Consider the following 25928-nt stretch of genomic DNA (forward strand, 5'->3'; position numbering starts at 1 on the left):
AGAAGAGATTAGCACACAGATGCACACACAGAGGGGCGACCACGTGAGGACACGGGGAGGAGGTGGTGTCTACACGGCAAGGAGAGAGACCTCAGGAGGGACCAGCCTTGCTGCCACCTTGAACTTGAATTCCAGCCTCCATAACTGTGAGAAAATCCATGTCTGTAGTTTAAGCCGGCCGGTCTGTAGTGCTTTCTTCCAGCAACCCCAGCCGTATAAATAGAATCGTCCGGGCAGCTCACGGGTCCTGTCCCTGTGCTTTAATAAAACCACCTTTTTTGTACCAAAAAAAAAAAGGTAGCGTCCAGCATGTGGCTTCTCAGTCTGGTCTTCCCTCACCTTCTGCCCACTGGCCACATCTCCTGCATCCCGCCCCCCCCCGCTCCCCTCCTTTCTCCCTCTCTTGGGATCTCATCATCCACTCTCCTCTTAGGAAAAGCTCTGGGTCCTGCCTCTTCTGCCAACCCATCCCAACAGACACCCATATTCAGGGGAAAGCTGCAGGGAAAACCCTAACTAGGGTTGAGGCAGAACCAAGATGCCGGGTTGACTTTTAAGAGGTAAGGTTCCGCGTGATCTGAACCTAGTGACTCAGAAATACAAGTTGCAGCATTTGCCAATGCATTCACTACCACTTTCATTTTTTAGCTGTGAGGATGATTTATTTCTAGTTGTCTTTATAAATGCCTTGATATCTTCACCCACAATATTTTGGATTATAGTGAAGGCACGTCACAAGCATTTTCATGCAATTTACTGCTGCAGATAAAGAATTTGTGTTTCTTGGTTTGTAGCTGCCAATAGGCTCTGTGATCCTGTGTGTATAAATCTGATAGATTCAGACAATTCTTCCACGTTCATAGAGCAGTCAGCGTTCCTCCTGAGAAACAGAACTAATAGAGGACACAAGCTAAGAGAGTTATTGCAAGGAATTGGCCTATGCCCTTGGAGGGGCTGGTTAGGCACGCCTGAAATCTGTAGGGCATGCAATAAAGGCAGACTGGAATTCTCTCAGAAACTGACAGAAGCCGCTGTCCCCAGGACCAATTTCTTCTTTCTCGGGGTAACCTCAGCCCTGCTCTGAAGACCTTTTACCTGATTGCGTGAGGCCCAGGCGGATTATCCAGGATAATCTCCCCTGCTTTCAATCGTTGATTATGGACCTTCCTCACATCTATAAAACCCATCCGCAGCATCATTTAGATTTGTGTTTGTAATGGGTTAAAATGTATCCCCTCCAAAAAATCCTAACCCCTGGTACCTGTGAAAATGACCTTCATTGGAAATAAGGTCTTTGTAGGTGGAATTCAGCTAAGGCGAGGCCATACTGGGTTAGGGTAGGTCTCAAATCCAATGACTGGTGTTCGTTTAGGGGAAAGAGAGATTGGTGCACACACACACACACACACACACACACACGAGGAAGAAGTCCATGTGAAGAGGTGGAGGGTGGAAGGAGACAGCTGTAAGATCAGGAACAGATTGCTGACCACCAGCAATATATTCTTGGCTCATCTATGAAACTTTCCCATCTTCTTCTTCTTCCTCTTTTTCTTCTTCTTTTCTTCTTTTTTTCTGGGTAGAACATTAACATCTAAAAATTCAAACCACCTTGGAATTATCTACTCATTCGAAAAAGCTATTTTAGTCATCCAAGGGGATCTATGCGAAGGCAAAGTGCCCTTTGGGGAGCATACTTCTTGATTCCCCGTTCTAAAAAGCATTCCTTCCTTCTGTGCTCTTACCCACTGCTCAGACAATCCCCCGGAAAGCCTGTGTCTGCTCAGGTCAGCCCCACACCTGAGTGATTGATGGCTATGCGCTGGTGTGGGCTTCCGTGGGTAGGTGGCGGGGGGAGAGTTTTATCTGAAATAGTCACTTATAGAAAGGTGACTCATTCTCATTATTATCTTGGAAGCACATTAAAATGATCTTTCCCTTCCCCACTCCCTTAGGGACATTTTAAGAATTTTACATGACATATTTCTGATCTTATCAAATGGCTGTGATCTAACTAAAATAACAACAAACAGAAAGACGTCCTTACATAGGTACTGCAGAAAAGCCCCGTGGTCTAGTTTCATTGAGTTTTATGGTATATTCCTCGAATCTTCTGAGTTCCCCTTTTTTTTTGTCTTTTAAGTCGATTTTCTTTTCTTTCTTTCTTTTTTTTTTTTTTTAAGTTTATTTATTTACTTTGAGAGTGAGAGAGAGAGTGTGCACAGGAGAGGGAGAGAGAGTGGAGGAGAGAGAGAATCCCAAACAGGCTATACACTGTCAGTGCAGAGCTGTTGTGGGGCTGGAAATCCTGAACCGTGAGCTCATGACCTGAGTCAAAACCAAGAGTTGGACACTTAATCAACTGAGCCACCCAGACTAATTCAATCTTCTTGAGATGTAATTTACACATTGTGAAGTCCACCCTTTTATTTTTATTATTTTTTAAAATGTTTATTTATTTTTGAGAGAGAGACAGAGTGTGAGTGGGGGAGGGGCAGAGAGAGAGGGAGACACAGAATCCCAAGCAGGCTCCAGGCTCTGAGCTGTCAGCACAGAGCCTGCCATGGGGCTTGAACTCACGAACCGTGAGATCAGGACTTAATCCGAAATCGGACACTTAACCCACTGAGCCACGCAGGTGCTCCATAAAGTCCACCCTTTCAGAATACGGTCCTATGAGCTTTGACCAACATTTACAGTGATGTAACCAGCACCCTAATCAAGATACAGAACAACTTGGTCACCCCCCCCCCCCCAGAATTCCTCCATGGCCCTCCATAGTCACTATCTTTCCTCATGCCTAACCCCAGAAAATAATCATCTCAGTATTTTACCTTTTCCTGAAAGGTAAAATGGAATCATGGAGAATGTTGGCCTTTGAGACTGGCTTCTTCTACTTAGCGATTTACATTTGAGATGCATCACGGGGCTCAAGCTTGCTCCTTGTTAGGGCTCATTAGTGCTCCATCGTACAGGTCTACATAGTTCATTTATCCAGGTTCTGTTGAAGGACATTTGGGTGGTTTCAGGTTCTGGCAACTATGAATAAAGCTATTGGTGTGCAGATTTTTGTATGAACCTAAGTTTTCACTTCTCTTGGGTTTATAATTAGGAGGGGAATTGTGGGGTGCGTATGCTCACTGACATACGTCTGATCTTATCAGGTGGCTGTTCATGTTGTAGAAACAACAACATCAAAAAGATTTGATGACAAAGGCAGTGCAGGAAAATGCAAATATTCCACCTCCATCTGGTTTCACCTGTGCCTTTCTTGAAACTGCTGGATTTTGTCAGTGTGGTGTCCTGCTTCACTATGTGGGAGATGAGTTTGTGCAGCGACTATTTATAAAACCAGCCTCCCTCCATGCTTGCTCTCTATAGCCAGTTTTAAACACTCAAGGCAGAAGTGGAAACAGAGAGAGAGAAAAAAGCACGTAACTTCTTCTAACAAAATATGGTTACCAAAGGGGAGGTGGGGGGAGGAACAGTCTTTTGAAAGCTATAATCTCCTGTTATTTTGTACCTATGACAGCTGTGTGTTATTTGGGGTTTTCTGTCCTTGCTTTGGGTGTGGGGACGGGTGGGCTGTGAAATCATACGCTGATTGAGAGGCAATGAGGTTCATGTTAGAAAGACCATGAGTGTGGGAATGAGAGTTGCTGGGTTTGAGTTCGCTCTGCCTCCCTTTTAGCCTAAGACCTTCTGCAAGTCTTCTGCAGAAGACAGAAGGTAGCCCATGCCCGGATAGCTGCCCACTACGTAACGTCCTAGAACTGGTGAAGATGCCCCATCCCATGCCAGAAGGGACTTTGCAGATGTGACTAAATGAACAACCTTGCCATGGAGAGATTGCGATGGCTGATACAGGTTGGCCCAATGTAATCGGCAAGATCTTGGGAACCGGAAAGGGAAAAGTGAAGGAACAGCAGGTGGGAATGATGTCATGTGAGGACAAGAGCTGCAGGAGGTCCTGGGCCACCGAATGCGGGCTCTGGACACTGGGAAAGGCAAGGACACAGAATCTCCCCCTGGGCATCCGGAAGGACCAAAGCCCTGATATTCACACGGTGGTACGCACTCAGGACTTCTGAGCTCCAGAATGGTCAGATGATGGGTTGACTTTAAGCCACTAGGCATGTGGTGATTTGTTGCAGCAGCGATAGGAAAGTGATACAGCCATTAACCGAGACTCAAATTGCTGCCTCTGTAAAATGGATATGCTTGTAACCAGTCCATGGGCTGCTATGATGATTGATCAGTGAGGTCATCTTGAAAGTGTTGGGAAAACCGTAAGACAACTCTGTTAGACACAAAAAGCAGAGCGCTCGTAACATCTCAGCTCTTCCTCTGCTCACCAGTGTGCACGCTATCAGGATACATCTAGGGATGCCTGTATGGCTCAGTCAGTTAAGCCTCTGACTTCAGATCAGGTCATGATCTCACGGTTCATGGGTTCGAGCCCCGTGTCGGGCTCTGTGATGACAGCTTGGAGCCTGGAGCCTGCTTCGGATTCTGTGCCTCCCTCTCCCTCTGCCCTCCCTCTTTCTCTCTCTCACAAATAAACACTAAAAAATATTAAAAGGGGTACCTGGGCGGCTCAGTCGTTTAAGCGTCCGACTTCGGCTCAGGTCATGATCTCTCAGCTCAGGGTTTCAAGGGTTCAAGCCCTGCTCAGAGCCTGGAGGCTGCTTCAGATTCTGTGTCTCCCTCTCTCTCTGCCCCTCCCCTGCTCACGCTCTCTCTCTCTCTCTCTCTCTCTCAAAAATAAGTAAACATTAAAAAATTTGAGAAAAAAAAAGGTTACATCTCATTTCACTTAACTTCTGATGACCTTTCCTCTTCCCAAGTGGGTGGCTGTGCCCAAGCTTCAGGCATGTCTGCTCTTCTGAAACCAACCACTGTCCCCGAACAGGAAGGGCTTGGTTTCCAAAGACAATCTGGTCTTCTTTTCCATCATCATTGTTCTCCTTCTTTTTCTTAAATATGAAAAAAAAGGTGTTTCTTAATTTAACTTATTCTGAAAAATTTTTTGAAAACACACTATAATAAAAACAAACAATTTCGTAGGAAGAAGTTAACAAGTTACATGAGGAGCCTTGAATCACTCAGTCTCTCAGAAAGAAGGGTCTGCAAAGTTTCTGGAACCCTCCAGACAGTCAATGTTATTTACGTTTTGTGGGCCATCAGGTATGTATCAGTCAGTTAACTGTGCCCTTACTGGGCTGTAAGCAGTAAAGGCTTGGGTGTTTTTGTGTTGCTGTGGAACTTCATTCATGGGAACCGGGATTCAGATTTCATAGGATTTTCACGTGTCACAAGGTATCACGCTATTCTTTTTCCCCTCGATCTTTTCCAAGTGTATCATTGTGGATACATTAGCTTGTGGGCTATAGGAACCCAGGTGTAGGAGCTGTGGTCTGCTAAGTCCTGTTCTAGAACAGATGCTCTAGATCAGAAACAGGGAGTTTCACCTTTCTGGGTAGGTGTTCCTTTCCAGTGACTGACACGGTATGCCGGGCAGTGTCGGATCCCATCTTTATTTTACATTTTGATATTTTGCTCGTCATGGAAGTTTGTTGCTTTTTTTTTTTGCATTAATTTTGATTTTTTTTAAAAATGTGGCATTATAATATTATTTATCTTGAGTATGTTTTTGGTGTGCCCTTAAACTCACCTCCCCTTAATGTCATGGTCCATTTCCCACGGGAGGGGTCCGTGGTGGGGCATGAATGAATCCGGGTAGGCGGAAGGGCAACAGAGGAACAAAGATTCCACTTTCTCCCTAGGCGGGAAGATCCCAGGGACAGATTTCAGGGGGTCTGTGAACTTACAAGGGGAGAAAGATCCGCCGTTTGAGGATCGCTAACCACTAACTAGCTGAAATTCAGCATTTCAGACGACTCTGAATGTCTATATTCTTCTCTGATGAATGACAGCAGCTTTAACAGTGTCTTTAATTTGTTACCAATTTGTCACCAAGAGAAGCCTGATCTATTTTTAGAGCAGGTTACAGTTGAAGCCGATTTGGTCTCATCACTGTTTTGAAATGACAGCAGTTCTTGGAGCCACCTCTACGGCTTACGACTGGAAGTAATGAGAAAGCAGCACGTGCGTGACCATATGAGATTTCTAAGAAAATTTTTGATAACTATATTTTAACAGAATCGGGTTACTTTGCAATCCTATGTATTATTTTGTGTGTTTTGTGCATCATTAAGCATTTATAAACAATATTCACTGAGCTGCTAAAGAAGGTCTGAGGCATAGAGATGGTTCCAGATGTCCTCACTTGTCCTTTACTATCTTAGGTCTAGTCTTCTCCTCTGAATATTGGTGATCAAAATCCCTGCCCTCCGGAAGGGGAACAAATAGTTTCGAACAGAGAGGGAGGCAAACCATGAGAGACTCTTAAATATAGAGAACAAGCTGAGGGTGGATGGGGGGGAGGGGAGAGAGGGACATGGGTGATGGGCATTGAGGAGGGCACCTGTTGGGATGAGCACTGGGGTTTGTATGGAAGCGATGAATCATGGGAATCTATTCCCGAAGCCAAGAGCACACCGTATACACTCTGTGATAGCTAACGTCACAGCAGATTAGATTAAAAAAAAATCCAATATCCCCCCTGGACCCCCACACCAACTGCAAGGTGTTCTCAGCATCGAAGTGATGTGAACTGAACGCGATGTTCCAGATGGAAAAACAACAGCAGCAATAACACAAGAGCAGCAACAGAAAACCCAGCAACTCACACGCATTGGTCTGTTGGAGCTGGCCTAACACAGCACCACACACTGGGTGCTTTAAACAGAAGTTTATTTTCTCCCAAACCTGGATGCTGGAAGTTCAAGATCAAGGTGTGAGCGGCATTAGCTCCTCCTGGGGCCTCTCTCCTGGCTGTGTAGATGGCTGACTTCCCTCAGTGTCCTCATGCTGTCTTCCCTCTGTGTGTGTCTGTGTCCTAATCAACTTTTCTTATAGGGACCCCGGGCACATTGGATAAGGGCCCACCCTCATGACTTCGTTTAACGTATTTACCACTTAAAGGCTGTATCTCCAAATAGGGTCAATTCTAAGGTGTGACTGGGGCCAAGGGCTTCTACATATGAATTTTTTTTGGAGGGGGACACAATTCATCCCATAGCAACACATTAAAAAAAGGAACCTGCGTGGTTCAATTGGTTAAGCCTCCGACTTCAGCTCAGGTCATGATCTCACAGCTTGTGAGTTCGAGCCCTCTGTCTGGCTCTGTGCTGATGGCTCGGAGCCTGGAGCCTGCAGCCTGGTTTGGATTCTGTGTCACCCTCTCTCTCTCTGCCCCTCCCCTGCTCTCTCTCTCTCCGTCTCTCTCAAAAATAAATAAATGCTGAAATAAACAAACATCATCTCACATCCATGGCGAGCGATGGACCGCTTTGTCCTCTGTGTTCCTGTTTACCTCTCCAAGTAACACCTCATGTGCTACCACCAGCACGTGCTCCAACTTAGCTCCTTTCATAGTTTACTCAAAGCTAAGACATGCTCTAGGAATGTCAACGAAGGATCGTGGCAACATTTAGCATGTCAGTCCTGGAATCTCAGGGCTTTCCGAGCAGGCCGCTCGTGGAGACAAATATTGCCTACGCGTTAGGAATCTTTCAAAGTCAGATGAGCCTGGGGGAAATTGGACACTGGAGTCAATGAAAACCGGACAGGAAGTCTGAAGAGAAGTTTCATACCTCTTCCTTCTCTTTATTCATTTATTTAAAAAAAAAAAATGGTTAACGTTTGTTCATTAAGTTTTTTTTTAATGTTTATTTATTTTTGAGAGACAGAAATAGAGCACGAGCAGGGGAGGGGCAGAGACAGAGGGAGACACAGAACCCGAAGCAGGCTCCAGGCTCTGAGCTGTCGGCACAGAGCCAGACATGGGGCTTGAACCCATGAACAGCGAGATCATAACCTGAGCTGAAGTCGGACACTTGACCAACTAAGCCACCCAGGTGCCCCGTTACTTTTTTTTTTTTTTTTTACGTATCGTATTTGTTTTGAGACATAGAGAGCCGGCAGGGGAGGGGCAGAGAGAGAGAGGGAGAGAGAATTCTAAGCAGGCTCCAAGCTGTCCGTGCAGAGCCCGATGTGGGGCTCTATCCCACAAACCTTGAGATCATGACCTGAGCTGAGATCAAGAGCTGGATGCTTCACCAACCGAGCCACCTGGGAGCCCCGATGAAACCCACAGTTTAGAGTTCAGAACATTAGAGTTCACTCTGTGTCGTGTAGTTCTCAGTGTTTGGACAAATGTAAAATACTGTGGATCCTCTGTTACAATATGGAATAGTTTTACTGCCCCCAAAATGCCCTGTGCTGCACCTGTCTACCCCTCCCCATTCATCCCCAGAACCCCTGGCATCCACAGATCTTTTCAGTTTCGCCTTTTCCGGAGTGTTACTGAGTTGGAATCATATAGCGTGAAGCCTTTTCAGATCAGCTTCTTCCACGTAGTAATATGTTCATGAAGTCCCTCCATGTCTTTTCAAGGCTTGATAGCTCATTTCTTTTTATTGCTGAAGAATATTCCGTTGTAAGGCTGTTCCACAGTTCATCTTATCCATTCAGCAACTGAAGGGCATCCTGGCTGTTTTCAGTGTTTGCAGATTATGAGTTCCCATGGTGTATGGTGCCCTTTTGTGTAGACATAAGTTTTCTACGTAGTTGGGTAAATGCTTAGGAGCACAATTGTTGGATTATACGGTAAGACTATGTCTAGCATTTGGAAAACACTAAATTGCCTTCCAAGGTGGCCTTACCATTTTGCATTCCACCCTCAATGCATAAGAGTTCCTGTTGTTTCTCAACCTGTTAGCATTTGGTGTTGTCATTTTTTGGGTCGAGGGGGTGACTTTAATAGATGTATGAGGGTATTTTTTTTTTTTTGTAAATTTTTTTTTTAACATTTATTTATTTTTGAGACAGAGAGAGACAGAGCATGAACGGGGGGAGGGTGGGCCAGAGAGAGAGGGAGACACAGAATCTGAAGCAGGCTCCAGGCTCTGAGCTGTCAGCACAGAGCCTGATGCTGGGCTCGAACTCACGGACTGTGAGATCGTGACCTGAGCGAAGTTGGACGCTCAACCGACTGAGCCACCCAGGCGCCCCAAGGGTATTTTTTTTAATGTGCAATTTCCTAGTGATATATGTCAGCATCTTTTGATATGCTTATTTTCCATTTGTATTATCTCTTTGGTGAGAGATTTCCAGATATGTTGCCATTTTTAAATTAGGTTGTTTTCTTGTTGTTGAGCTCTGAGAGTTCTTTGTATATCTTGGACACAATCCTTTATTAGATACGGATTTTGCAAATATTTTCTCCCAGTCTATCACTTGTCTTTTCATTCTCTTAACAGTGGATTTGTAGAGCAGATGTTTTAAATTTTGATGAAGTTCGGCTTACCAATTTTTTTCTTTCATGGGTCATGTTTTGGATGTTGTATCTAAAAACTCATTCCTTGGGGTGCCTGGGTGGCTCAGTCAGTTGAGCATCTGACTTAGGCTCAGGTCACGATCTCCCAGTTTGTGAGCTCAAGCCCCACATCAGGCTCTGCTGACAGCACAGAGTCTGGAGCCTGCTTCGGATTCTGTGTCTCCCTCTCTCTCTTCCCCTCTCTCTCATTCATGCTCTCTCTCTCTCAAAAATAAACATTAAAAAATTAAAATGAAAACAAAAAACTCATTGCTAATCTCAAGGTCACGTAGATTTTCTCCTATGTTATCTCCTAGAAGTTTTATAGTTTTGCTTTTTACATTTAGACGTATGATTCATTTTGAGTCAGTTTTTGTGAAAAGCATACGGTCTCTGGCTAGATTATTATTACTATTTTTTTGCATATGGATGTCCAATTTTCTAGAACCATTTGTTAAAAAGGATATTCTTTCTCCATTAAAATGCCTTTGCTCCTTTGCCAAATTAGTTCAGCCTATCTGGGTTGGCTTCTCCTGCCTTTTAATGAAAATTTTGTCTGCTGTTTTGGGGGGGAATACTGATAGCATTTGGTGCAAGCAGACTCTTGTCAGCAACCTCCTGTCAGCAACCAAAAATAATTGTTTGGAATATAGATCTTGTGCCCTGGCTACCTGCTGGAATCACTGCTGCTCACAGCCCCCCTTCCTCCCCCCAATATACCTTCACTTTTATCACAAGGCAATAACTCCTCTCCCGCTCTAGTTAATTTCCTGTTTTCCTTGTTTCCTCCCACCATATAGGACGCACATTTGAAAAAAACTGCAAAACACATTGAATAAAATAGTCTAATTTGCCACCTACCTACCACCCCTCTGGCATTTCAGAAAGGGGAATATCAGTTTATCATGATAAACGTAGGCGGTCTAGTTTCCTGTCTGAGGTCTTACAAAGTCCCTTAGGGGTCCTAAAATAAGCTAGGCTCCTAACTTACAAGAAGACCTTTGGGATGTTACCAAAGAGACAAGATGGATTCTGAGCTCGCTTGCTTTGTTAGTTACCGAAGACCAGCTGTGAAAATTGGTTAACACCGGTCATAGTTTGGAGGATTTCCACCACTTTCCTGTACTTTAAATGATTGGCACCTGCCAACGAATCAAAACATACAAAGAGGACTTTTCACCAGGTTTAGTTCGGAATTTCCAAGCAACTAACGACAGGCAGGCCCAGCAAGCCAGAGGGCTCGTTTGGCTGCGCGGCTACTCGAGAGTGTGCGGTAGCCGAGGGCCGCGTCCCCGTAAAGCCGAGAGCTGTAATGATGTCAACTTGTTATTTACTTTCCAAATCTGAATGACTGAGCAAGGCGAAAGGAGAATCAATCAACCACAATGTGACCCTACAGGCGGAAAAAACGCAGCGCTCCCACCAGCAGGCGGTGGGGGAAGGGAAGCACGTGTAACCCGGGCAGGGTTGCATCATGAGCTTGCTCGGGCTTTCAATTGCACCCTTGGTTTTTCGATTGCATGTAATACCTCAGCATCAGTCCGCACAAGCCCAGGGAGCCGGGGAGCAACGAAGGGCAGGCTCAAGGGAAGGCCCCACCACGTCCTTTTGGGGGGCCTTGATTGGCAACTGATACATAATAAGACACAATCTATTCTGCTGATTCACAATTATGGAGACTGTGTAAGTGTGTATTTTTTATTGATGTGCTCTAATAATGGTGTTGCAACAGTCGTTTTACATCATTGACGTTTTACAGCAATATTTGGCCGGGTGATTTTTAGGTCCGCCTTTTTGATGGAGGTCCAGCCCCTTAAAAACTCATCTCCGGCGCCCCCCTCCCCAGTCCCCCCGCGCCTACAACCTGAACAACAAATGGTCCAGTGTCCCAGAAAGGAGCAAGTGAGGTTACGGTTTAAAATGCTGAGTGTACCGAGCTCTTAGCGCAAAGCTCATTATACCCCAAAGGGAGGGGCAAACTTATCTTAAAATATTCAACAAAGCAGACCCCGAAGTACTGGGTGGTGGGCGCGGTTATCTGATTAATTGAATTAAGGGACGCGAGTGGTGGTCAGGGGTCTCCAAACTGGAGGGGAGGAAGGAGCTCTGGGGACTTTAATGCACTGGGGCTGGGCCAAGTAATCCTCAGCAACGTAAAACCCTTTGCAAAGCCTATGGGTGGGGTGGGGGTCGGGAGTGAGAAGGCCCCAGGGCCCAGGTACCCCCAACTCCAGAGGCCCCCACACCCGAGGTCCTGGCCTCCACCTTCGTGTGTCTGAGTTTCTTTCTCCACGAGCATTTCTGGATTTTCCCGGGAGGTGTTTTGCAAAGGTCGAGGCTCCGCCTGAGCCCCCACTTTTTTGGGAGGGGGAAGAGGCTTTTGGGGTGTCCTCTAAGCCGCCGGTTTTGAGAGAGATGCACACTCGGGCAGGTTGCAGGGGGCTGTTAGGGTAGCTGAGTCGCTGCTGCTTTGAGGTGGGGGAGGGTAACACTAGCAGTGGCTTGGGTTCCCCTCCCCCCCTGGAAACCGCGGGGGTGGTGGCCCGGATTCCTGTACCCTCTGGGTAGTGGGGGAAAGGCTGGGTTTGGGAATAGGACTGCGTGGGGGTAGGCCCGTGTTCCCTTCATCTCCCAGGGAGGCCACTGGGAAAGGGAGAGGCCCCGGTTCCCCTCACCCACCCTAGGCGTGGGGCGAGGGCAGAGTTTAGACTTGAGGGCGGTGTAGGGTCGCAGGTTCCCCCATCGTGAGGGAGGGGCCGGATTAGGACGCCCGGCCTCTCTAGAAGCCGCATGGGGGCGCGGACTCTCACCCCCTTCAGCGTGGGGGGGGGGGGGCGGCCCTGGAGGCCCCTCCCCCGCCGTGGGGGAGGGGCAGGTTTGGGACTGGGCCCCCCCAGGGCTCAGGGGCGGGGCCGAATAGACGCGGGTTCCCCTCCCCCGCCCGTGGGGGAGGGGACGGGCTGGGGGGGGTTGGGGCGCGCTCCCCTCCGCCCCGCCCCCCCCCCCCCGGGGCCCTGGCCTTGGGGGGAGGGGCCGCCCGGGGCGGCGGAGGCGGCCCCCCTGGCAGTCCTCCCGGCCGGGGTCGGCGCGCTGGCGGCCGTTCCCCCGCCCCGGCGGAGGTCACTACCCGTGCCGGTCCCTCCCGCCGTCCCGCCCTCTCTCGCCGCCGCCGCCGCCGCTCCCGCCCCAGCCCCCCCCCAGTCTCCGCTCTCGGGAGCGAGGAGCCGCCAGCGCCCCCGCCCCGCCGCCGCCGCAGCGCCCTCGGCCGCCATTCGGCACCCGAAACTTTCCAGCGCCCGCGCCTCTCGGGGACTCGCGGCGGCGGGGCGGGGGCGGCCCGGGGGCGGCGCGAGGCTGCTCCGGGGCGCCGGGCCCTCCTCGGCCGCGGCACGGCCCGGGCTCGGCGACGGCCGGCGGCAGGGAGGCTCGGAGCGCGGCGGCGCCGCCACAAGTTGCGCTGCCGGCGGCGAGGTGAGTGCGCGGGGCTCGGCCGGCCGGGCGCGGGGCAGGGGGCGCAAACTTCTCCGGTGGGGGTGGGGGGGTGCTGGCGGGCGGCTCGGGGCGCCCGCACGCTCCGCCCGCCGCCGGGGCTCTGGAGGGGCAGGTCCCCAACTGTCCCCGGGGCTCGGGCAGGGGTGCGGCGCGCTCCCTGCAGGCTGAACAATACCCCGATGTGGCCGCTCCCCAAAGTGCCGGCGCGTCGGGGGCGGGCGGAGGCTGGCGCGCGGGGGGTGGGGGGGGGCTCTGTTTGGGGAGGGGAGGCGGCCGGTAAGTTTGGGGAAGCGCTCGGGCTGTCCCCCGGCGCCCCTTTGTCTGTGTCTTCTGGGGCTGGCGGGGCGAACCTGCGCCGCCGCGGGATCCCCCCGTGGGGGAGGGGCGCCCCATTCATCCCCGGGCGCCGGCCAGCCCGCCCGGGACCGGCTGGAAGCGCGGCCGCGCGCGGTGGAGTGAGTGGCGGGCGAGGCGGCGGCGCGGGCCCGGCGGCCGCTCAGTTTCCGAGAGGCAGAAACTGTCAAGGAAGTCGGGAGCTCCCCGGCCCGAGCGAGGGGACCTGGCTAGGGGCGACATCGGTGGGTGGAGGGCGGGGGGCGCCCTTGGTCAGGCGGGGTCTGCCGAGTGCGGCCTGGAGAGGGTGCAGACCTGTTGCTCCCGGGCTCGGCGGGGGGGACGGGAGGGAGGGGGTGGAGGGGGGAGGGGTGGCCCCCCTTCGGTGTGTTGAGCTGTGCACTCCATGGGGACTATCCCTATGGGGGGGCGGTGCTCGGAACGGCGTGGGGGTGTGCCTTCGGGTGTCGGTGACCGTCTGGTATATGACAATTTGGGGTCGCTAGAGGCCCGCCCGCGCTCGGGTAGGGCCTGGACTTCACGTGCGTCGCCTGCGCGCGCGGTCAGGCCTCGGCCCGGACTCGCTGCACGGCCTGGCATTCTCCGAGCCAACTGCCTTGGAAATTCCACAAAGTTAGAGTCGGTGGGGGGGGGGGGGTGTGGGGGGTGTGTGTGTGTGTGTGTTCCTCCTCTTGGTAATTTTGTGGAGCAGAACCCAGAAAGAAACAAAAACTCGCTTGCTATCGCATCCTCGACTGTTTCTGGTTTGCATTGTCACATGTGTCGGTGGTGTGTGTGTGTGTGTGTGTGTGTGTGTGTACCTCTTCTTGGTAATTTTGTGGAGCAGAACCCAGAAAGAAACAAAAACTCGCTTGCTATCGCATCCTCGACTGTTTCTGGTTTGCATTGTCACATGTGGCTTTACCCGACTTCTGGCTGTTTTTCTCCTGAAAACAAAAAAGTGCCGCCTGAGTCCCTAGTTTAACCTGGAAGGGGAGGGGCGGGACTCTAACTGGGACGGGGAGAGCCCTCCTCAGGTCCCGAGCGTTGGTTTCCGGGTAGCAGATGGCTCTTGACGATTTTATGAAAAGTTTACAACTAGTCATTCCTGGAAAAGACATGGGGGGGCGGGGGGCGCGTAGGCAAGAATGTTGAGTTTGGCACAATTAAGACGTCGAGATGACACTTTAGTTTTAAAGGATGTTAACGTTTCAAATGTGCTGCAGATCGTCCTGGAAAACCACTCAGCTGGATAACTAATCCAGGGATAAAAGTTGAAGTTCATCATTTGACCCAGTTGTTAAAATGGCCCTTAAGGAGATTCCAGCTCATAAATGAAATGTGCACCTGTGGGACAAAAATGGGAGATTTTGGGTATTTTGTTTGGTGGCGTGCCCTGTGGGGCCAGTGTCAGTGGATCCTCTGGGATTGGCTTTTCTTTCTGCTTTTATCCACAGCTTGGTCGGTCCAGTAATTATCAACACCCCCATCTAAATTTCCCAAACCTCAGTGCTCCTGAATGTTTGCATGTGTTAGGGTGTTGGGGAAGGATGGTACGCAGGTGCTGTCGAGGTTAGTGTTGAATCTCATCCCTACCTGTGGGAACTTCGGGCTCCCTCCTCCGTGTGATGTTTGCCTGAATGGGCACACTCCTCTGTCAGGAGTTTGCCTGAATGGGCCATTAGGAGGGGTTCAATGGGCTCCAGAGCCTGCAGAGAGGTGGACAGAGCCCTTGGACCCAGCTCTGTCAGGACACCTTGCTTGGCTAGAAACCAGCCTTTGTCCCCATTTGGCTTGAAGTAGCGAAAGGGTCCACCCTCTTAACACTTTGCTGCTGACCTTGAAGGTCTGCAACTTTTCCGAGTGCCCTACGTGTGCAGAACTGAGACTTGAAATCCTGGTGCTCATTGAGTGCTGGGAGGGAGAGAAAGAAAGAACGTGTGTGTGTGTATGTTTTCTGGAAACTATAAAGTTGCCTGTAAATTTTAGTTGTTCCTGTTGTGCAAATCGAATAATTGTCTACGCGTTACTTGAAGGCCACGCACTGAGGATTTTACAGGCACTTGATGCCCTGTGTGTGGTACTTCTTGCCATCCTGCTGTAGGGGACACTGAGTTGCTAACATTTAGGGGAGGAAGGATTGTCCGATTCTTGAAGCCCAGCTCTTATGCTTGGAGTTCCTGTTTTCCTGTTTACCTAGCACGAATTTTCACATTTGGAGACCTAAAGTTCCTTAAATGACATGCACGCATTCACGAACGAGAACGTACATTGAAATCTGTTCAGGGGCGCCTGGGTGGCGCAGTCGGTTAAGCGTCCGACTTCAGCCAGGTCACGATCTCGCGGCCCGGGAGTTTGAGCCCCACATCGGGCTCTGGGCTGATGGCTCAGAGCCTGGAGCCTGTTTCCGATTCTGTGTCTCCCTCTCTCTCTGCCCCTCTCGCGTTCATGCTCTGTCTCTCTCTGTCCCCAAAAAAATAAATAAACGTTGAAAAAAAAAAAAAAAGAAAAGAAATTTGTTCAGAGATACAGGCCCAGGGGCTCCAGTGAGTCAAGAAACATCGACCACAGCGGAGGGACTGCTTTCTATGGTTTCACTGTCCAGTATAGTAAGCACTAGCCACATGTGAATATTTAGATTCAAATTAATTAAAACTAAATAAAATAAACAATTCTGTTGAGTTCCTGTGGCGATAACTCACATGCTCGGTAGATGCCTGTGGCCAGTGGCCACTATATGAGACAGCACAGGACATGCGGAAAGTTTTCTTAGAGGGTGCTACTCTATAGTTACTGCAAGGATATATTGATAAAAGTTGGTGTACTTTTTGTAGGGGGAGGGGAGAGGTTGTTAAAATTGGAAATAATTCACAGATAAACCTTTAAAAAAAATGAAAGACCCATTTCAGCTATGATTTACCCAGGAAAGTGATTTCAGTGAATGGATTGTTATTTCTTTTTTTTTTTTTTTAAAGTAGGCTTCATGCCCAATGTGGGGCTTGAATTCACCCCCTGGGATCAAGAGTCGAACGCTCTACCAACCGAGCCAGCCAGGGACCCCCAGTGAATGGAATCTTGATCTGAAATTGACAGCAATTTTGGATTGAGGTGCTTTGGACCAGTTCTGAATTAGAAAACCGGAACCTCAAGCCCGAGTCTCCCACTGAGTGTTTAACCTTGGGTGAGGCCGGTAGCCTCTCATCTCTGTGCGTCCTTTTTCCCACCTGAAGAAAGGTATAGCCATTAGCCAGGCCCCAAGATGCCTGCCTAAGCGGATGGTGGGGACTGTCCTTGGGATGGTGGGGCCCAACTTGTCAGCATCGGTGAGGCCCTGTGTGGGTGATTGAAGGTGCGGCCATGTGTGATGTGTTTTAGCCTCTGTTTGCTGTGGATACCACAGGCTTTCAGCCCCCCGCCCCCGACCTGATAAGTCTTAGTTTTGAGGTGCAGTCTCTTGAGGTCAAAATCTTCCGTATTAAAAAGGCAGATAAGGAATCCTTCCAACAGAGTGAGATTTCACAATCGTCAGAGTATTTTTATTTATTTATTTTTTTAATGGCTGAGTACTAGCCGTTTCCTGTACACCAGGTCCCTGAGTCAGGATGTTATTTTTATTAGTTGCTGTGATCTTTGCACAGCTCTTTGTATTTTTTATAGTAATTGGCTAGAAATTTTATTTGTAAATGAGGGTGGGGGGAAAACCAATTTTGTGTCTGCCAGAGAGAGAGGTGACTTACACCTTTCTGCCATTTGTACTCACTTATTTTTGTTTCTTCAGGGCTCTGGCGTGACCCGTCAGCTTTTGGCAGAAAGTACTTACAAATACCTAGGATGTCCCTGATTGTCTTCCAGAGGTGGGAGAAGGGTCTTCGCAGGAGGAGGCCAGGCCCACAGAAGCCTTCTGATTCTCAGTTACCTGGTGGGCCGGTGAGCAGCTCAGCTCAGCTCACCTGGGGCTGCCCCCTGCCTACTTCCCGCTGGGGGGTCTGCGCAGGAGGCACTGGCAGGCCGATCTAGCCTAGACCGCAGCCCCGATGGCTCTTTGGTGCGACAGGGCGCTGTCTCAGCGGTGGTTTCCTAATCCTAGCATTTGCCCTCTCTTCCCCTCTTAAAAAAAAAAAATAACGTGGAACATACAATAAGTTGTTGGCCTTTCACCCCTGAAGACTTTTGTTTATAGCGGTACCTGGGTGGCTCAGTCGGTTGAGAGTCCGACTTCAGCTCAGGTCATCTCGCGGTTCACGAGTTTGAGCCCTGAGTTCGAGCTGCGAGTCGGGCTCTGTGCTGACAACTCGGAGCCTGGAGCCTGTTTCAGATTCTGTGTCTCCCTCTCTCCCTGCCCCCCACCCCCGCTCGCGCTCTGTCTTTCAAAAGTAAATGTTAAAAAATAATTAAAAAAAAAAAAAGACTTTTATTTTTTAAATTTTTTTTCCCCCCCGAGAGGAAGCACTTATTCACAAGTGGAGAGGGGTAGGGAGAGAATGAGAGACAGAGATAGAGAATAAATCCCAAGCAGGCTCCTCGCTGTCAGGCTCCAACTCGTGAACCAGGAGATCAGGACCTGAACTGAAGTCTGACTCTCAACTGACTGAGCCACCCAGGCACCCTGCCCCTAAAGACTTTTAAAATATAGTTTCAATTGGGAAGCAAGGCTAAAGTCATTTTGTAAACACTTTTTTTTTGTAACTTGGAAATAAACTACCCCCCCCCCCCAACTATTTTTAGTATTGAAGGAAGTAACTGACCTCTTGAGTGGGAGACTGGATGTGAGTTTGCCCCTGGGTCTTGCCCTCCTCGGCCTTCCCCCACCCCCCACATCCTTTCCCTGGGGTTTGACCAAACTACGCTGGCCAGATCGGCCAGATGAGACGCAACAAAGCCAAAATAAAAACTGGATGTGGGAAGGGACTGGCGAAGTCAACATGTTTACGTAGGCAAAGAGAGCCTCATCTGAGAAAATGAGTTCAAAACCTCAGGGGAAAAACGCAGCCATCAAGGAATTCGCTTCCCCGGGTGGCTTTGTGACCAGGCTGCAGGGAACTTGACTGAAGACGGTCGTGTTCACTTGGGGCCCCTGGGTGGCTCAGTCGGTTGAGCATCTGACTTTGGCTCAGGTCGTGATTTTGTGGTTCAGGGGTTCCAGCCCCACATTGGTCTCGCTGTTGTCAGCACAGAACCCACTTCGGATCCTCTGTCCCCCTCTCTGTCTGCCCCTTCCCTGCTCGCACTCTCTCTCACAAAAATAAACATTAAAAGAAATACATGCTTGTGTTCACTTGAGTGGACAGGTTTGTCCCCATAATCGCTGCTGTTAAGTGCTTATTGAGAATCTGCTGTGACTGAAGACTGCAGACGTGTCCTGGAACCCAGTAAAAAAAGACAAAATTGGGACAAATTTATTTTTTTATTTTTATTTATTTTTATTTTTTTTTCAACGTTTTTAATTTATTTTTGGGACAGAGAGAGATAGAGCATGAACGGGGGAGGGGCAGAGAGAGAGGGAGACACAGAATGGGAAACAGGCTCCAGGCTCCGAGCCATCAGCCCAGAGCCTGACGCGGGGCTCGAACTCACGGACCGCGAGATCGTGACCTGGCTGAAGTCGGACGCTTAACCGACTGCGCCACCCAGGCGCCCCAAAATTGGGACAAATTTAAAGTTAATACACTGGCAAAGATGTTTTTTAATTTCGCAGAGGAAGCCGGGTGCCATTTCTTTTGCTTATGTTTGTTCTTGGCAGACGGGAGCAGAGGTGGAGATGGGATGATACACAGGTGCAAAAGAAAGGAACGTCTTCTGAGGTGAAGGCAGGGGATGCTTTATGGGAACTGGGCTTGGAGCCCTCAGCTCTAGGATCTTGAATGAACTCATGGTTCTCAGGGCGTTTCAGCCTCCTACTTTCAAAGGTGTTTGGCAATGTCTAGAAACGTTTTTAGTTGTCACAGCTTGGGGGAAGGGCATGGTGGTGCTCCTGGCATCTGCAGGGGGCGGGGAGGGGGGGCGGTCTGTAGATGCTGCCGAATAGCCTACATTGCACAGGACAGTCCCCACCATGAGGAATGATGGGCACCCAAATGCCAGTGGTGCCCAGGTGGGGACACCAACCCTGGATTAAACAGCATACAATCCTGTTGGAGAAAGAGTAGGGGGCGGGGGGTGGGGGGAAGGTGGGTACCAAGAAAAGCCTGTGTATCAAGTTCTGTGTTCCCTTTTTTTCTTTGTTTGTTTTTAGGTTTTTATTTTGAGAGAGTGCAAGCTGGGGAGGGCAGAGAGAGGGAATCCCAAGCAGGCTCTGCACTGCCAGCACAGAGGCCTGTGTGGGGCTCGAACTCATGAACCCTCTATGAGATCACGATCTGAGCCAAAGTGAAGAGTCGGATGCTTAACCGACTGAGCCACCCAGGCGCCCGTCACGTTCTGTGTTCTCAAGGCACACCTGTCTGTTTTGGGAATCTGTTAGGAAGTGAATTACCTCCTCTGGCTGATTGAGACAGGAAGTTTGCAGTGCTCACAGGGGAAGAGGAGACAGGCTGAGTGCACTTCGAAGATGGAATGGAAAGACCAAGAGGGTGTGAGGGTGAGCCGTGTGTGTGTGTGTGTGGTGTCATGTCGTGTCGTTGCCCAAGCTCTGCCTCAACACCAGGAGTTCAGAGACCCCAGATGCAGGTGTTTCTTGAAGGCGTGTTTCTGGACTTTTTCCTCTTGGTTCTATGGATGTCGTGCATTTGCTAGGTCTTATTTCGGGTCAGCTTCTGTGTACTGACGCTACTTATTGTGGAAAAAATGGCACCTGTCTCGTGTTTATGCAGTGACATGGGGGTCACCCTGGAGTTGAAGTTACCCCAGTACTACAGGCTGTGCAGGAGCTCGTGAGCGTGGGGGCGAGTGAGTGAAGTTTCGGCCGCTCTCGGGACTCGGTGCTGCCTCTGTGTCCGTCCCTTCTCTGACTCTCGAACTTCACAAACCGGGGCAGCCAGACATGGATCTACATTTTCCAAGGATCCCCCGGAAGAGGTGCCCTGTTAGTGTCTAGAGTCCGGTCCTGCTGCGTGTCTGGTCATCCTGAGCCCGCCAGTGACCCCAGAGGAGCACCAGGCCTGGCCTGCACGGGTGTCTTCTGGGCCCTTGGTGGCCGTGGGGCAGGTGACGCAGCTGTGGGGGGAGCTTCGTCTGTACACAGCTTGCCTTGCGCTGCCCGCCTCTTTGGGCAGATCAGTTTCTTTCTCTAGCATTAGTTTTCTCATTTAGAGAGAGAGAAAATAGAATCTATTTCTCAGGCTTGTGGCATTAAAGGAGATAGGATTATTACCCTGCCTGGAGCCCCGCCTGCCGATACCTTCCTCCACTCCGAGGTTGGGAATTGGGTGTGCAAATGCATCTTTATTAGTTATGATGGTCTCCAGCGCTTGCTTCCTCTTCCTTATCTTTTCCTCCCCACCCCCTCCCCACCTTAAGTTAAATTTCACTGCTGCTTATATATATGTCTTTATATTTAATTTTTCATATCATTCTGTAAGATTGGTTATCCTCTCTTCCTGTGTATGGTTTTGTGAATTTCGCTACACGCGTAGCTTTGTGTAACCAACACCAAAAGATGGATACGGTACAAGTCTGTCACCCCAAAGGCACCTGTGGTGCTTCCCTCCATAGTCACCCGGCCCCCCACCACTAACTGAAGCGCTCACCCAACAGCTCTGCCCACTGGGTCTTGGTAATTGCGTTTCAACTCTGGATCAGATGCCTTATGGAAAACGCTTCCACTCTCCCAGCACCTTCCTTTGTGTTTCTCTCTGATGGCACATGAATTTCACACTTTTGCACACATGGGCCTGTGTGTTTGCCTCACAACAGCAGGGTTTGCACTGTGGGTATTATCAAAGGCTTCTTAATATTTGGGGGCGCCTGGGTGGCTCAGTCGGTTGAGTGTCCGACTTCGGCTCAGGTCACGATCTCGCGGTCCGTGAGTTCGAGCCCCTCGTCGGGCTCTGGGCTTGATGGCTCGGAGCCTGGAGCCTGCTTCCGATTCTGTGTCTCCCTCTCTCTCTGCCCCTCCCCCGTTCATGCTCTGTCTCTCTCTGTCCCAAAAATAAATAAACGTTAAAAAAAAAAAAATTAAAAAAAAAATTTGTAGGAAGCCATGGAGTAAGGATACCAGGTGTCTTGTTGGGGCAGCCAAAGATCTTCTGCTCTTTTCCTGTACTGGTTAGTCCTCGCCGCCAGATGAGTCGAAATGGGATGTTTTCTGATGCACTTTCAGAAGTACGTTTCCTGACTATTTCTGCCTCAACCCCCCCCCCCCCCCCCGCCCAAACACGCTTAGTATGTGAACTGTGTCAGTGAGTTATAAAGTCCTGTCTTCAGTTTCAAAAAACAAGACCCACGCGTGGAGTTGTTGCGTTTTTTGCCAGTGGGGGTAGTAATTGGAAAAGAAAACAAGCTAAAAATATAGTTGTATTTGCATCACTTTGTTGTAGACATAAAATGAATTCCTATGTCTGTGCGTGTCTATAGTTGTTGACCTGTGCTTTAGGCTGTAATTTCAGTTTTTGTGGTCTAATAGGAGATGGCATGTTTTCTAGAGGAATGGGCTTGGTGTTTGGCTTTGGCCAGATCCTGCCCTGGGTGGTCCGCCTGCTTGCGTGACATCGTTTAAAACCTGTGCGCGTCCTCACCTCTAGAGGTGGAGTCAGAGCGCAGGTGAGCTGATCTTGAGACTTCTGTCTTGTGGGGAGATTTTAATTTGGAAAACGGATATTACTCCTGTGTTGGGGCAGCTATCTTCTTAAAACTTAAAAAAAGTGTTTATTTTGAGAGAGAGCGAGAGCACGTGCACACATGAGCAGGGGAGGGGTAGAGAGAGAGGGAGAGAGAGAATCCCAAGTAGGCTCCATGGAGCCTGACAGCATGGAGCCTGACTTGGGCTCAAACTCACAAACCATGAGATCATGACCTGAGCCGAAGGCAGACGCCCAACCGACTGAGCCACCCAGGCGCCCCTACCCCATTTTTTTTTTTTAAAAGAATGGTTAAGGATTATGTTAAAAAGTATAAGTAAACTGGTGTTTATTTATGTCCCCTGCTTTGACTGTCACTCTATCCACTAGCGAAATAGGTGATTTTGACTTAACGTTGATAACTTAGTTATATATTTTGCTTAACACAGTACACATCAAATCAGAAAATACTTTGGGCTGTTGGGTGACTCTGAATAATTTGTGTGGGTTTTGTAGTTTCCCAATCTCAAGAGACATTGTAAAGCACAAACAATGCTTATGGTAAAATTCACAGTGTTTATTCCTTGAAAACTTTGTCTGCTTTGAATTCTTGTGATTCCCCCTTCCCCCCCTCTGGTGGATGCAGCCAGAAGGCTTTGAAGAAAGTGTGTTTTCTTCGTTGCTTCCCTGGAACCTGGAACCCAGAATATGACCCTAGATAGCCATCGTGGAGCACTTTCCCATCAACCTCCACGGGAGTGCAGATGCAGAGGGAGGTGTTGAGGGCTCCCCACCCCCCCCCCCAAGCCTGATTACCTTCCCACTTTCTAAGAAATTGAAAACTTTCCTAAAGTCTACTGAGAACTAGGTAACCAGCATCACCCAAGTTGGAGTGAGTTTAAGGGGACACTTCATTTCTCACAGCGCTACATTTCTTCCTATGATCAAGAGTCTGTGCAAATATCTGGTATGGTTCAGTTCTGGTATTGTTCTGTTCTGCAAACATTTCCGCTTGTTTGAATATCCCAGTAGGTGGAAATGTGGACAAAAAGAAGCTTACTATATGCGATGCTATTTTATTCAATCACAAATAACAAAAGCTTTAATACTGTAAGACCGTATCAATGGTCATAAGAAGTGGAGAAAAATTCAGCACCCCTGAGCAGTGATCTCTGTTCTGGTGCGTTGCAGGGAGTACTTAGTCTTAACCGGGTCAGCGCTGTTCCTCCAGTTGTCTTGTAATCTTGACATCCATTTGAAGAGGAGAAACGAGACCGTGGACAGGAAGTCTGTCACCGAAGTCTTGCCGTGCAGAAGGCTGTTGCATCAGTATGCAAACCTAATTCCCAGCACTGATAAAGTTCCACGCGGTTGTAAAAAAGTAGGGTTCCAGGTGGTTGCGGAGTGGTATGTTGTATTTGATAAAAGCAGTTGAGTTGAGAATTGATGTCTCTACCATTTGGTTCGTGTGGGGAACGGATTAAACTTGGGTCCCTGCCTTAGGTTCTTTTCCCAGCAGAATCTTATCAGGCACTTGAGACCCACACAGCTTTAATGCCAACTCGTGTTGGCAAAGACTCAAGCATTCACAGTTACTGACTTGACAACAGTGATGGCCAGCTCCTGACGGTCACAGATCAGTCTGGGAGACATGATTTGGTTTAACTTCTAACTTGGTTATGAGAAAATACCCATTCGGTTTGTTTCTAAGACGCAGGGGTGATTCTGTGCCAATTTCAACCATTTCCAGGGATTTGTAGCAAAATGCTTTCGAAAAGCCCTCGCCAAGAGAAACAACATTGGAGGTACACCCAGCTCTGAAGTTGATGAAAATAAGAATTAATGATCTTACGTGTCTAGTGCACGACAGAAATGATTGTAGACCAGATGAGAACAAGGTGAGAGGCCTTTGGAGATTAGAGTTGCCTTATAAATTTCATGGGAGTCTCTGATAAATTTCATGGGCTTCTGAGTACATTTCCTTGAAACCAGTAATCTCCACATTTTGTGGGGGGCAGTGTTAGGTTTTAATTCCCAAAGTGCCCTCCCCAAGTCGACTTCATGTTCTCTGGGCAGGTGCACAGCGAGATTTATTAGGGCGTAGGAAGAAACTGAAAATGTCCACGTTCTCTGTGTCTTGGTACTTAGAAGATGTCTGTTTTTGTGGTCTGTGAAAAATGCATGTAATAATTGGTTGAGTGCTGTGTATAGTTAATAAATAAATTACGTGAGTTGGGGGCACACATTAGAAACTTTTTCGCTGATTAGGATGTGCAATGAAAGAACATTTAGACATTGCTGAATGGGTCCCCGGACACAGATGTATTCCCCCCTCTGGCTTTAGCTGCCAGAGTGTGTGTGTATATGTGCATGCTTGGATCTACTGGATTTTGTGTGTTTTAAAAGCTGAAAAAATATTCATGCTTTAGAACCAGATGACAGAATCTCCGCTGCAGGTGCGTGCTGTGCTTTTTACGCATTTCATGACTCTGCAGTGTTTTCATAATCACTTAATTCTGTTTATAAATCAGCTGCACTCATTGATGGTTGCCCTCAGGGCTCCTGAGAAACAGGCTTGTTGAAGAGATTCAGACCTTAGAAGACAACCAACGTGAGATGGTGCAGGAACAGGGCTGTGATGAAAGTCCTTAGGTACCTTCAGTCTGCCTGTTTCCTTGTTGGGTCTTTTTCCAGAGACAAGTTTCATTGATCACGGTTATTATTTAACACATTTTCAGAAATATTTCATGATAGAGGTTGTTTTTTGTTTGTTTTAAAGAGAAAACTCCCTTTAGTTGATGCTGTACTGCTGGTGTTACAGAGAGTAAAGGTAAAAATTCACGGGGCCCTCGGATGGCTCAGTCGGTTGAGCATCCAGCTCTTGATTTCCGATCAGGTCACGATGTCGTTTGTGGCATAAAGCTCCATGTCTGGCTCTGTGCTGACAGTGCAGAGTCTGCTTGAGATTCTCTCTCCCTCCCTCTCCCTCTCTCTGCCCCTCCTCCACTTGAGCACATGCACACTCTCTCAAAATAAATAAATAAACATTAAAAAAATTAAGTTCACGATTCAGACCACACTGTGAGCTATGGAGGTGAGAACCAAGACTCGCCTCCTCACACTTGAAGTCTTTTGTCTGAGCTCATTTGCTGTGGAGGCTGAAGGTTTGGTTTTCATGAGACTAAATGTCAACCGCAAGTCGTTGCAGGGTTTCCACATCAGCCTTTTTGTTTGTTTAACTTGAAATGGTTGATAGGTTACCTTTGGTTTTTCTGCGTAGTTTTTGGTGTTCGCATCAATTTTTTCCCTTTGTGAATACTGAATTTGCAGTATAAGTCTGTACGTAAAACGAAACTGGGAGACTTGCGAGTGAATTCAAAAGCCTACAGGTTAACGCTTCTTGTTCATTTCCACGTGCCACGTGACAGGTATGCCACGTGTCGTTAACGGATCTGCATAGACGTTCATTTGTCTTTGGGTAAACTGAAATACTTATCTCCTTAAAAAAAAATTGCTTCTCTTTATGGCAATAGTCAGAAGGCACCTACTGTAAAGAGGAGAAACAGGAAGTAGAATTTTTTTTCCTGTCGTGTTCTTCTAAACCTTTGTCTCTCCCATGTTATAAACCTTTGTCTCTCTTCTCCGGAGATCGATACGTGCAAATGCCAATAGTAGATTAGTTACAATTAGTGTCTCTGGGAATGTGCTTTATCTTTTATCTGCCCCTGCACCTTGCTCTTTGGAGAGGAAAGAGAAGTTAAAGTATTTTGCTCTCAGCCAGACTCCTTGAGCTGTGTCCATGTCTTTCCACGTCTTGACTTTGTGTTGTAAGTAGGTCAACCAGCCACCAGTGAATCACTTCAGCTCTGATCCCGAGTCCTCTTCTTTGTTTTTGGGTGACACACTAGTAATTATTCATTTGATGATTTGCCTGCCAAATTACCCTG

At 48.6% G+C, this 25928-nt stretch overlaps 1 protein-coding gene across 4 annotated transcripts in view; it reads left to right on the top strand.

Moving 5' to 3' along the window:
- Window positions 1-12654: 12654 nt before the first annotated feature.
- The window catches only part of TBL1X (transducin beta like 1 X-linked), a 233433-nt gene continuing 220159 nt past the window's right edge, over window positions 12655-25928 (top strand). For all 4 annotated transcript variants that reach the window (XM_027050613.2, XM_027050611.2, XM_053202052.1 and 1 more), the window contains exon 1: window positions 12655-12913. The gene's annotated coding sequence lies outside the window, so the exon portion shown is untranslated. The remainder of the gene's footprint in view (window positions 12914-25928) is intronic.

The sequence above is a fragment of the Acinonyx jubatus genome, chromosome X (genome assembly GCF_027475565.1).
Source record: "Acinonyx jubatus isolate Ajub_Pintada_27869175 chromosome X, VMU_Ajub_asm_v1.0, whole genome shotgun sequence".
Taxonomy (NCBI): domain Eukaryota; kingdom Metazoa; phylum Chordata; class Mammalia; order Carnivora; family Felidae; genus Acinonyx; species Acinonyx jubatus.